Consider the following 14,151-nt stretch of genomic DNA (forward strand, 5'->3'; position numbering starts at 1 on the left):
TCTCTGTCTATCTAATCTAATTTTTTTGCAGGGGTGGGGGTGCTCTGGAGCGACCCTGATGGTCATTGCAAGAGAAAGTGGGGATCCAAAGTTGGAGCTAAAGAAGGACCAGAGAAAGCTCCCCTCCAGAGTCCCGAAGGAAGTTTACTGTTCTTCTGTTTCTGAGGTCTTCTCAGGGCTCCTGGCTGTTGTTCCAATGACATTAGATCCTGTGAAGAAGGATCTGGGCTTGTTCCATCCCTGTGTGGGAGATCCTAAAGAGAGTGGATGACCTCACAGTTCTTGGCCTACAAGGGCACTCCAATTCCCCGTGGTCTCCTTGGCAGTTAGGATATAGCCCTTGAAGCCCCTGTACCGCCTTACCAGCTGCTTTGTCTATTTCCTAAATGTTTTGTTTCGCTTGTGTGTGTGTGTGTGTATTCACGCACACACGTGGGCACTGTTTTGACTGCTGTTCAACTTTTTGGCATCATAAATATTTCAGATTTTAAATATTTTCAAGTACATGTAATATGAAAATGTTTTCTTGTACTTTTTGGTTCTCTGTTCACACACATAGTAGATATATTTGCTGTGCAGAAACTTTTTACATACTTACGTTTCCCTGTTTTCTTTTGTTTCATGCTTTTGTAGTCTTATCCAAAGACATTGTTGCCTATGTCATTTCCTATTCTTAGCTCTAGAAATTTACATTTCTACACATGGCCAATTCTTTGCTGTAGAGAAGTGTCTTAGTTTGATAAAATTGTATTTCTCTATTTTGATAGTTGATTCTTATATTTTTTGGATTCTTATACAATAAAAGCTTCTTGGGAAAAAAAAGAAAAGATTTTCATCATAGTTTACATCTCACTTCTACCATATACCAGCTGTGTGAACTTGTTTTAGAACAACTTCCAAAACTAGTTGAAGGTCTTGATACAGAACTCCCAAACTGGATTTGCTCACCTGACAGGCACAAAGTCAACCCCTGGCATCAGGATGGTGGAAGACAGTAGGGATTTCTTGTAAAGTGTAGAGTAAGGAGTTGGACAACTATTGCTTAATTTCCAGACTCACCAAAGAGTCATGGGTGAAGGTCCTTGTAGATTGAAATTGGGGGCTGAAAAATGGGTGTTCATCGCATACCCAAGTTTATGATTGATCAGTAGTGCTCATGACCTTCCTTTGATTAGCCAGTGATGCCATGCTGTTTAGGGAATTTTTATGATGACCATTTGAGCTTAAATTGGTCAGGGGGATAGCATGGAAGTGCTAGTCATTTTCTGCCCCAGGCCTGAAATTTCCCTGCCTGGACGTACAATTCCCCTAAATGGACAATACTGACCAACGGTTTTAACTACTGGGGAAGCAAACTACTTTTTGATTCTGGTGATTAGCGCCTTGTAGGGCAAGCTGTTAAGGCCAGTGAATTTCTTTTGATAAAGAACAGGCAGGGATTCCTTGGGCTAAGAGAGGTAGACGTGGATCCTGCCTTTACATTACATACAGGGGTTTGGTCTTTTCTTGTTACTCCTCAGTAATGAGGACTGGAGATGATGATTGTTCCAAGGGACTCCTGCTGTTTATGGAGTCAAGTTTTCGTGTTTTTTTTTTTGTTTTTTTTTTTTTTTTTAGTGATTCAATAAGTTGTTGGCATTGGCTTCGAGAACTTGCTGGTCCTGGGTCCAGCTTTGGAGATCCTCTGCATCTTGAGAGTTTGGCATTGTCAGTTTTTACAGCTTAACCTTGAAGGTGTTTTTATCACCATTCCACAGCAGCAATAACAGCGACAACATACTAGTATTATTTCTATTCCTTATAATGACTGCCAGAGAAATTAGTAATTTTTTCTACAGACAACTTTTAGTCCCAAATCAGGTTTTACGCTGTCCATCATTTTGTCTTTTCCAAACTTGGAGTCATGGCTCCCAGTCCTGACCCTCGCATCTCACATGTAAAGAGGTGAGAGGGCTTCCTCAGCACTCCACTGTGGGTGCCATACACAGATTCTGGCTTTAGGCAACATCATCTAAAGCTAGCAGGCATATCAAGTTAGCGCTTCTCTTTTGAAATGGGGCCTTCTCCAGAGGGTACAGTGCTAGTAGTCTCCCGTAAGAATTAGGATCATGCCTGCCATTATAAACTCAGCTTTCTCTCATTGGCTATGGAGTTGACACTAGTGACTCCAACTTGATTTTTTATTCTTACCTTTTGATCAAGGTCTATTTCCAAAAATGCAGCTGATCAGTCATATTCCATGTGTTGCTTGTTGCCGGGTTGGATTTGAGCTGATTTTTGATCCAGTTTCACGTCGGGAGGGAAGTGTTTGGCAACCAGCAGTCCAGCAGCCAGTGTCAAAAAGCCTTTTAGCCACATTTAGCCTTAAAGGCACAGGCTTTAGGAGTGGTATTTATGCTAACTTTACCTGGAGTCCATTGTGAAACTTAGATCTGTATGTTCTATAGGCATGAGTCATCTGCTCAAAGTGTCAGATCCTGCATCATGTTGCTGGGAATTGTGCTTCTGTAGAATTCTGACAAGCAATAGACACAAAACTCAAAAAGGAAAAATACATAACAAAGTCAACTAGAACCTAACAAATCAAGTTGGTGTTTAAAAACAATGAACAGGGCTACGATCTAATAGCAGACATATTATCACGGACCATTCATGTAAGCTCAGCAGGGAAGGTTGACTAACCATGGAGTAATCAGACCCAGAAAATTCTGAAAGTTACAAGACTAAAAACAATGAACACAATCAAAAACAAGGTGTAATGTCATTTGTTGATTGACTGTACTAAGTGCCTATAATAATCTCAGATTTAGAAACTCAGAGTTAAAAACAAAAGCCCAAGGCAGATTTAGTTTTATCTTTTTTGGGGTTGGGGCAGTTACTGTGGGGCTAATCTATTGAAGTTTTGGGCCATAGTAAAAGTGGCAACCCCATTAACTTACTGCTTGAAGCTAGGCATTCTGTGCATAATTTTAGGTATGCCAGTATTTCCAACGATGTCTTTTTAAAGTAAGAGAAGATTCCTGCTGAACTTGTGCCAACAATCACATTGCCACAAGAAACCAAACGTCCTCAGAGGAGCTTTTGCATTTTACAGGAATGAACTAGGAGAAAAGGTGTCAACATTTCCATTTGTTTACAAGATTATACTAAAGCTCTGTAAACAATAGAAGTTACAGTGGAAAGTCTTCCTGAATCTGTAAAAGTGTTTCACTCAAATATAGAATCAATAATATTTTAAGTTAAGGTTGTAGAAACCCACAAATCTTATTAATTCATCTGGTCTGATGTAAGTAATTCTTGTTTAATGGATTTTTTTTCCCTCTCCTCCAAGTTCCGGAATTTCTTATGTAAAGCATTCAGAAAGCTGTATTTAGAAACATCTGTTAGTCTTCTGAACATGTGTGCAAGTGCTTTTGGAGAACGCAAAACTGTAGATGACAAACAACTTCCAATAAGCACATTTCCAATGCTGAAACTTGGAAATGGGCAGGAGGGTCACTGATTGTCATCCCACACAACACTTTAGGAAGCTGCTGAAGGGTTTTACAAATGTCTGTGGCTTTTAGGCCTCTGGTCTCCTTTTCATCAAGATAACCGATACCATTATGAATGATAGCAGCACAGAAAGATCATCAAACTTCTGCCACTTTTATAGAAGTTCACGGATATGCACATCAACGCTATATCTGTATTAATATGACTCTTAAAACAGTAACTGAGGCTCTCCAAGCTTCAAGTACATCATCTTCAAAATGGGAATACTAATAGCACTTAATCACATTGTTTGAAAACTTAGAAGCACATACTGTGGCTAGCATAGCACCTGGCATAATCATCATTACCATTTTGTGTCATCTGCCCCATATATCTGATTATTCTTACTCATTGGTGCTGCTAATAGTTAAAGAGAGAAGGCCTTCTTTCCTTATGTTGATTGCATATCAAGGATTCTTCATGTTTCAGGTGTTTTAGTTGACAATGAGTGAGATGGGCATAGAAAAACACAAAAACATCCAGCTTGTTGTTTTGCTTTACTGCCTGAAAGGAGTTGTCTGTGTTCCTATGTTATGATGACATCAACATTTGATTCTCACTTGGCTACTTTAGATTGTGTTCATTCATCTTTCCTACACTGAACCTGCTTACTATTGAAGTTACAGTTTTATTAAGATTTATTTTTTAAATCTTTGTTGGAAAGCCAGATATACAAAGAGGAGGAGAGACAGAGAGAAAGATCTTCTGTCCATTGAAGCTAGAGTTTTTTGAAGGTAGAAGATCAGGGAAGAGCGGTGCCAAATGAATGGATATGTCAAGGGAAATGCAAATTAGCATGCTTTTTTACTGCTCAACTTGAGGATTAGATGATGTCTACATTTAAATCTTTCCTGGTTCAAAGCTGTAAGTATCTTCATCTGACAAGATCCACCCTCTTCATCACAGTGCCAAGACTGAGTTAGCTTTTAGCCAGAGAAGAACTTACCTAGCCTGTTCTCCCCAATAGACATAGTGTTTTCTCTAATGAGTTCAAAGAATTTGCCATGCAAGTGACCAACACATCTATCACTTATTAGGAATTTGGGTCCTGCACATCAAACTCAACTATGCTACAGCTAGCTGTGTCTTTTGGATTCAGGCAGTGTACATTCACCTAAGTGTGAGTCTATGTTCTTACAAGTAACTTGAGTCAGGGACAGTAGATGGGGAATGTGCTCTGATATAAGTGAACAATGATGGTAGAAGACTCAGTTAATATGCTGGAAATATGTATTTTTCTAGGTATTTCATTTTTTGGACCTCACTTACCTCTTCCTCATAACCACTGGCAAAATAAAAATGTGCATATGAGCATTTATTAAGGAAATGCAGAGACGTGATGCGATTGGATCCATATCACTATATTCCTGGACCACTGAGCAACGGAGAATGAGGAATCTCTTTAGACTGTGATGTAGTATGTGACATAGTTCTGCTATGTGGTTGTAGGAAATGGGTTGTGATGTTTCTTTTAGGACACACTGTGTTGAATTTATGATCACGTTTCCCAGTAACTCTCAGTGTCTTATCTTTCTGTGTTTGCTAGGATCCCTTCCTCAGCTGAAGAAGGGCTGGCAGCCTAGCCAAGGTGGATAATCCAAGGTTATAGGGAAATTCACCATGATTCCTTCGAGGTTGAGTACTGCTGCGATTTGAATCTCATGGGCTTGAGTCGGACCGCCCCTTGGGACTGCAGGAAGCTAGGTGCTGGCTAACAGCATTTAGGTCAGTTGGCAGGAGAATCCCTGAGAAATAACAGGCCCTTTGTTTGCCTGAAATGTGCTTGAAATTCAGAGTCTTAAAATACTGTTGGCCATTAATGCAAAGAGCCGCTACCAACCAGTTCTGGTAGAAGTTGTCTAATTTTTCCCTAACAGAAGCAATTACTCCTGCCCAGCCATAGCATTGCACTAGTATCTTGGCCAGCGCATCCATTTTCTGCTCTACATGATATTTTTTATGTATGTTAAAACACAATTTAATAAAAGGTAAAAACCATGATTCATGCAGGTATAAAACTGAACATGTGGTAAGGATTTTTATTTAATTAATGAGGGAAATAAGTACATACCGTGACTGATTTTCAGAGGAAGCAGAAGGGCAGGGACGCAGTGTACAGGGACGCAGGCATGGTGAGTGGCGCGCAGTGAGGGAGGCACGCTGGCCTCACACGCAATTGTGAAACAGTTCAACTACAACTACAGGCCGAAATAAAACAACTTTGGAGAGGGCTCCTCCAGACAGTACATAATCCTTTACTGAGGCATAAGCATTCCCCAGTCTCCTCTCTTTTGTTTGAAAATATTCCCCAGTAAATAATTTGGCTTATCACAAAATATTTTATGCTGATCTCACTGTTTTGGAGTTGGCCATCTCTGTAGGCATAGTAAGACTGTTAATCTATCACATAGGCCTTATTAATTTGGCTTTCCTGGAAATTTTCATAAGGAATATGGTTTGACTTTTTTGAATAAAGATTTATTTTTATTATTTTGTTTGGAAAGTCAGATATACAGAGAGGAGGAGAGACAGAGAGGAAGATCTTCCGTCTGTTGATTCATTCTCCAATCAGCCACAGAGTTTTACTAGCGAGATAAAGGCCTGAATAAACAGGCTTATACACATTATAAAAGTTGAACTCACTCCCGTGTGCCTGGTTCTCTGTGGCAGTTAAAGAAGGTTACGGATCTGCAGAAACAGACTCTTCCACGTTCTTCCAGTAAACCTTCATCCTGGAATTGGCTGGAGCTGAGCCAATCCAAAGCCAGGAGCCCCAAGCCTCTTAAAGTCTCCCACATGGGTGAAGGGTCCCAAGACTTTGGGCCATCCTCAACTGCTTTCCCAGGCCACAAGTAGGGAACTGGATGGAAAGCAGGGCAGTTGGGACATGAACCAGCACCCATATGGGATCCCTGGTGCGTGCAAGGCAAGGACTTTTACCACTAGGCTACCATACTGGGCCTGTGGTTTGACATTTAAAATACTAATTAACCTGTGTATTCATTCATAGCTTATCTGTTTTCAACTTGATTGGTTTTTTAAATTTCGAAGTGTATAGAGTACCTCAACTCTCTGTCCAATAGACAAGGACTTAATGAGAAAGCTCTTCACAGAAACATGTTTTCTGATTTTGCTAGAGATGCCCATGTATCTACATTTTCCTGTGGCTGCAGCTCTGTCCTAAATGGGGTAGAACCTATTTCCGGTCATTACTGGGGCAGGGGAGGGATTGGTAAAAGAGAGACCTGACTAGCACACACTGGCACACAGTGAACATCTAGCTGGTGTTGTATGCCGAAGCAGGGAAAGACCTGGGCCTGAGAACAGGAGTTTCTAGGAAGGCAAGTCTAGGATGAAGATTCTCCTAGAAATTTCAGTCCTGGGCTTTGATGCTTCAGTCTTGTAACCTGTCCTTTTCACATTTTATAAGAAATGCCACCAGTTTACTGGCGAACTAGGCTTCTTGGCCCAATGCTGAGAAGTGTTGCAGAGAAATTCCAGGATGAAGGTTTACTGGAAGAACGTGGAAGAGTCTGTTTCTGCAGATCCGTAGCCTTCCTTAACTGCCACAGAGAACCAGGCACACGGGAGTGAGTTCAACTTTTATGATGTGTACAAACCTGTTTATTCAGGCCTTTATCTCGCTAGTAAAACTCTGTCCTCAGAGACCTTCCAATCATTGTCTGTGAAAAGTATCTGAGTTTGTTTGGTTTTTTTTAGTCACATTCTTATGATTTCCAAACCCAATTTCCATTTTTTGTCCGCTCCACCAGTTCTCCCTGCTCCGTTCCCTTTGTTGCACAATGTTGCGGTAGGTAGGAGTATATTCCCACCTGCCCATCCATGGAAAGGGTAATGTAAGCAGGGAGACATTCTCACAATCTCTACTTGACCACAGTTGACTGAGCCAGATTCGAGATGCTGAGAAGGAATCTGGTTTAACAAAGGATGTGGCCCTTGGGAACAGCTGATATCTCATCTTTCTACCACCTAGCACTGTGAGATTCAGACACGCCTGTTCTCTTCTCTGAGTGAAATTGCTTTAGCCAAAGAATGAGCCAGGTGTTCCGTCAAAATCTAAGGTACAATACTGGGCTCTGCACTGATGAGGGCAAGTTAGATGCGAGCTATAGTGCATACAGCAGACCATGCTGCTCCACAGTATAGCTACTGAGATTTGTATTTAAAAGGCAAAGTTCTGTGGCCAGCTTGTGGCACAAGGAGCTGAACTACCACCCACAATGCCAGCGTCTCATAGCAGAGCACCGATTTGAGTATCAGCTGTTCCACTTGCAGTCCAGCTTCCCAATGTGCATCTGCGGAAGCATCAGAAGTTGGCCCAAGTAGTGAGGACCCTACCACCCACATGGGAGCTCCAGTTGGAGCCCCCACATCCTGACTTTCATTTGGATCCAGCCCTAGCTAGAATGGACCGGTAGATAGAAGATATCTCTTTCTTTCTCTCTTTCTCTTTCTTTCTTTCTCTCTCTCTCTCTCCCTCCCCCTACCACACCCCATTCTCTGTTACTTTCCCCTTCAAATAAAATTTTTAAAAATCTTTAAAAAGTTACAGAATTCTATCTGCACTTTATGAAGTAAAATTTGATAACCAAATCTCTATCATCTCATTTCTATAATTAACTGAGAACTACTAGAAGGCAATTTAAAGTTGAGCAGAAAAAGCTCCTCTTTTTGATTTTATAAAATATTTTTTAAAAATCCATGGGGAATCAGAACAATACTTTTGAGAGATCCGGGTACCCTTCACCCAGTTTGCCCCAGCAGTTGCATTTGAGAAAGTCTTAACATAGTATCATATCCTAAAAGGTGACATTGCACAACATGTGTATGTAGTTCTGTGTATACCATTTTGTCATGTAGTAAACACTAACACAATCAAGGAACAGAGCTGAGGCTGATGATACAATAAGGTTGGTTGAGCCACCTCTTCACATAGGCATCTGGTACTAGAGAGCCAGTTTGAGTCTCAGCTGTTCCAGTTCCAATCAGCTATCCTGTTGGCACATGTGGGAAGACAGTGGTGGATGGCCCAAGGGTTTGGGTCTCTGACTCTTACATGGAGAGAGCATGAGGAGTTCCTGTATTCTTGCCCTAGTCCTCGTTTTTGTAGCCGTCTGCGGAATGAGTTAGCAGATGGAAGATCTTTTTCTGTCTCTTTCTCCCTCTGCCTTTTTTCCTTTCAACTAACTAACTAAATAATTCCTAAAGAAAAGGAATTCTGTCACCACACAGTTCTCTCTCATATCACCTTTGTGAAGGAACACCTGTACCACCCCCACATCACCCCTTCCTATCACTGCCTCTTTTCCATTTCTGTGTCACTTCCAGAATGCTGTGCCATGAAACCATACATTATGTGGCTTTTAAGATTTGCTTCACTCAGTTTAATGCCACTGAGATCCATTCAAACTGGCTTTGTGTTGATCAGTTAGTCATTCCTTTTTACTGGTGAGTAATATACCATGGTATGAAGGTACCACAATGTGTTTATTCACTTAATGAACAGCATTGTGATTGTGTCCAGCTTTTCCCCCTATTAGAAGCATTGTTATCACCGTACTAAACTGTCCAAAAGATAAAATTCCAAACCATTGACATTGACATTGAAAGCTCTCATTAGCTCACCACAAATAATGATGGCCGTGTCTTCCCCGACTCCTCACCATGAGCATGGATTTGTCAGTTACAGGGAATTTCTCATGCACCCTTCCTCCAGCATACTGTGCCTTCTTAAGAGTTGCTCTCTTGCACCCACTGGTGCCTATGAGCTCTACTGAGCCTAACCCCTCCTCTTATCTACTTGGCATGCAATGCTATTCCTCAAACATTGTTCCTGTAGTCCTGACAGTGAGGGCTTCTAAGATTCTCCTAGGGTTACCTGATGCACCCAGGGCACACGGTGCACTGTGGTGGTAGAAACATAACCTCCTAAGCCCGTTGCTTGTCTGAGCTGATCTCTTCTCCTCCCTTGCTATTTGAGGGAGGATTAGGTCTCTCCATCCTGGTCCTGTACAATGTAAATCTTTCAAATTACGGTCTGTGCCTGTGTGTGTATCCTCAATGCATAGCACCGCATCTGGCACCAAACTGGTGCTCAACAGCAGTTTATGAAAGGATTAAGTGAATGAGTTTACTACTTTCACACACTAGAACAACAAAAAGTTGTCCCTAGCTTATGTCACTAAGCGGCCTGAGGCTACACCACCTTCATGATTATCCTCTGCTTCCGCTAATGAAGTGACTTTGGAGAATTAGAGTAATTTAATCATTCCTAAGGCTTGCCTGCTTCCAGGTTGTCCTCGTATGTGCGTGCTGCAGCCTCGGGTAACCTACAGAGGTTGACATTTGAAAATAACTTCCTGAAGCTTTGCTGATGTGTACAGCCCATTTTCCATCCAGTCTCCAGTAGGCTGAAATCCCCACTCTTGGCTACTGATATGAAGGCTCTGAATTTCTTTGCTAAGCACTTTCATTGTTTTGGATACATGGTCACCTTACCTGTCTTTTGACTAAGTTGATGCATAGGAATTGAGCCATAATTATTTTTAGTGAGATTTCAGCATTTAACATATTTAGGATAATAATAACTTCTTTCATTTTAATGAAACTCAATTCATACAGATATTCTTTTCAACTTCAAATTATTGAACACAGGCCTGGTGCAGTAGCCCAGCAGCTAGGGTCCTCGCCTTGTATGCGCCAGGATCCCATGTGGGCACCAGTTTGTGTCCCAACAACCCCGCTTCTCATCCAGCTCCCTGCTTGTGGCCTGGGAAGGCAGTCAAGGATGGCCCCAAGGCCTTGGGACCCTGCACCCACATGGGAGACCCAGAAGAGGCTTGGGGCTCCTGGCTTCAGATCAGAGCTCAGCTCTGGCTGTTGAGACCACTTGGGGAGTAAATCATTGGACAGAAGATCTTTCTCTCTGTCTCTTCTCCTCTCTATATATCAAACTTTCCAATAAAAATAAAATGAATCTTTAAAAAATATTGAACACATGTATGATAATGCTAATAACAACTCAATGAGTTATCGGTGCACACAGAGAAACAATACCCGCTCCCCGACCCTGGCAATACATAACCAGCACATGATGTCAAGGATTTCATAGGTCAAACCTATTCTATCATAAACAGTTTCAGGACTCTGTATTGTGCTCCTGTATGTTATAGCCACTGGCTTTTCCCCATTGTAGTCACTCTAACCCTGATTCTGTAGATAGACTCATGCACAGTGTAATAACTGCTCCACTTATTAAATGTACCTCTTAAAAAGTGGTGTCACACATATTCTAGACTTTCTAAAAATCCTTACAGCCCACCCCGCAAGGTCAGTCTAGCCACATTTCACAGACTGGGGAACTGAGGCTCTGGGTCAGCTTTGGTGCCAAACAAGTCCACGCTCTTTCCACTAGTTCGCTTCATCTCAATGGAGAAGCCTAATACAAGACTGAAAAATCAGCTTCCCCGAATACCCCAGCCCCTGCCCCTCCATCAGGGCTTTTGATCTCATTATAGCACACGTGCACACACAAAATGGTGCTGTTCTATGTTTCATTAGATAGAAGAAAGGAAACCTATTCAGAGAGAGAATGTAGTTAAATTCAGGGGTTCTGCGGCCCAGAGGCTCCTGCTCATGGCATGTGTTCTGACTTTCTGCACTCAGCTCTTTGTAGCCCTTTGAAAGAACCCAGGGGGACAATTGCTGGCATATCGTGGAAGTGATTGGAATAGCTAACTGCTACCCAGAAAGTCCTGTGGGTAGTTCACAACCACTTGTGGCAGTAGGGATTAGTACCTGAAGAGTAAAAAGATGGTCCATTAACTGCCAGTGTTTCCCACAAGTGTCTCCTTCTCATAAGACCTGCACATGCAAGAAATGAGGATCTTGTCCTTCAGTGTATTCTGGCAGCTCCTCGCTTCCCTCTTTATTTCCTTAAGACAGTGCCCATATCCTGTGGGACTGGAGAAGGTGGTATGTGACAGGGTCCAGATGACACGGGGGAAGTGAGCTGGGAGTGGAGAGCTTAGGGAGGTGAGTGACAGGAGAACCCAGCAGGAAGAAAAGAGCTGGTCCTAGCCACTGCAGGAGCGGAGGTGGAAGACACCCCCTGTTGGCAGCATGTCCCAGCTGCCATCCTGGTTCCTGAACAAGGGCACATGGCGAGAATTCAGAACTACCTGGGACAAGGCACAGACTGTTTGGGGACTGGCCTTGCTCCCAGCTCCTTGTTGGCACACCATGACCAACGGCAAATTACCACCAAGTCATTTTCCTTTTCTTTCTTTTATTTATTTATTTGAGAGGCAGAGAGAAACAGAAAGGACACTCTCAGCTGCTGGTTCCCTACCAAATCCCAACAGCTGGCATTGGGCTGGGCTAAAGCCAAGAACTAAGAAGTCAACCCAGGACTCGCACATAAGCAGCAGAGGTCCAGTTCCCGGAGCCATCACCACCTCCTCCCAGGTCTGCATCAGTAGAAAGCTGGAGACAGATTCACGAGCTGGGTACTGAACCCACGGCCCCAAGCTAAATGCCTGGCCAAGGGCATATTCTTTGGATTTTTAAAACAGATATATTCCTTTTTATTTCAAAGGCAGAATTACAAGGAGAGGTAGAAGACAGACAGGGAAAGACAGAGATCTATCTGCTGATTCACTTCAGACTACAGAGACCTGAAATCAGAAGCCAAGATCTTCTTCTGGGTCTCCCATGCAGGTGAAGGGTCCCAAGCTTTGGGCCGTCCTTGACTGCTTTCACAGGCCATAAGCAAGGAGCTGAATGGGAAGTGGAGGAGTTAGGACTGGAACCAGTGCCCCGATGGGATGCTGGCACCTCAGATAGAAATTTCACTTGCTACACCTCGGCAGCCAGCCCCATAGAGGCTAATACCTCTGGTTCTAGCACCAGACAAGCATGGTCCCCCAAGAGGCACAAGCATGGCTTCTCCTCAGGGGCAAGGAAAATGAGCAGCGGCAAGCCTTATTCCTTGGCTTTCCTCCTCCTGAAATGGCAAGACATGAGCCAAGTCTAAAAGGCACCTCAGCAGTTCGGACACGGTCTGTCCCATCGCCCCAGTGATGGTCTCCAGGGCAGCCTCCAGAACCCACGACTTCCCTGACTCATTTGCATCCCAACTCATCCCTTCCCTGTTGTTCCTTGGAGACCAGTAGTTTCTAGTTTATTTTCTACATCTTTGCCAGAATACATTAACCTGAGGTATCTGGGACTGTTTACCCCACACTTGGTCCATCATCTGTTCTGGCACATCAGATGTCTCCAGGGATTTCTCAGGTAAGCAAGGACAGAAAGGCACTTGGCCCAGATGAGAACACCCACCTTAACTGACTTGTAAAAATGAAATAAACTCCACCTCGGCACAGCAGCGGTGCAATTTGGGATTTGATTAAGTGAGCAGCTATGAGGCGTGCCCTTGCTCAGGTGCTCCAACTCTGTGCCCCGGATCACCTGATAGTTCTGCCTCCCTGCCATCCCCACCCCCCCTTTTTTTTTTTTGAGTTTTTTTTTTTAGCCTGTTTTTTTTTTTTTATTAATTACATTGCATTATGTGACACAGTTTAATAGGCTCTGGGATTCCCCCAACCCCTCCCCATAACCCTCCCCCCATGGTGGATTCCTCCACCTTGTTGCAATACCACAGTTTAAATTCAGTTGAGATTCTTTCTTTGCAAACATATACCAAGTATAGAGTCCAGCATCTTATTGTCCAGATAAATTCAACGGCTTCTTAGGTATACCCTCTCTGGTCTGAAGACTGAGCCAGCAGAGTATCATCCCGATCAATTAAAAGCCCCGACATAACATCAACAACAATTTACAACATTATGGAATTAATTGACATGGTATTTTATTCTGCTCTGCTCCTCTCCTCCCAGACCCCTGCAGGTGGCTCTGTGGCATGGACAGGGCTGTTTCCTGCCCGGCCCATTCTTCTGGTGCTCACCTGCTTGCTTGGAATCGTCGCTGCATTTCCCTGACCTTGTTCTCAGCCTTGGACACTCCTAGGAGATAGGAGCAGGGTGGAGTCCGGGCTGAAAACCCATTTGCCCAGACACACTTCTATTTTAAGTTCTATTAACAACTTTGTGTGGTTTCTTTTGTTTGTTTTTGTGACAAAGACTTCCCTTTCCAGCACTCTGTAGTTCTCCCTAGGTTTCATATTCAGCGTTCTCACAATATCATCTCTTTATAAGCAAACACCTGGGATCTTCACCCTAGAGGCAGTCACTTTTATGAGCATAGTATATCCCTTCCTTCTCTTTGGCCCTTCCGCCACAGAGCCTGTGACTAGCAGAGGTACTAAGAAAGGGCAGTGTCAGAAGGGGGCGTGGGAGAACCCTGGCAGTCTCAAATCCTGGCCTGAGGCCAGAGATTGAGAGAGAGATTTGGTTCCAACACGCCGTCGTCCCTCCCTGAGACCCCCTTCTGCGCTGGCAAGGGGACGCCCAGGCTCCAGCGAGCTCTGGTTCCTTTTCTTCTCGGGATAGAGCTCCGAGCTGCAGGGCCTGCAGCGGCCAGAGGGGCGTAGCAAAGAGTCGATAACGTCTAGGGAGGGAAGCGGAGAGCGCCCGGCCA

The sequence above is a fragment of the Ochotona princeps genome, chromosome 4, assembly GCF_030435755.1.
Source record: "Ochotona princeps isolate mOchPri1 chromosome 4, mOchPri1.hap1, whole genome shotgun sequence".
Taxonomy (NCBI): Eukaryota; Metazoa; Chordata; class Mammalia; order Lagomorpha; family Ochotonidae; genus Ochotona; species Ochotona princeps.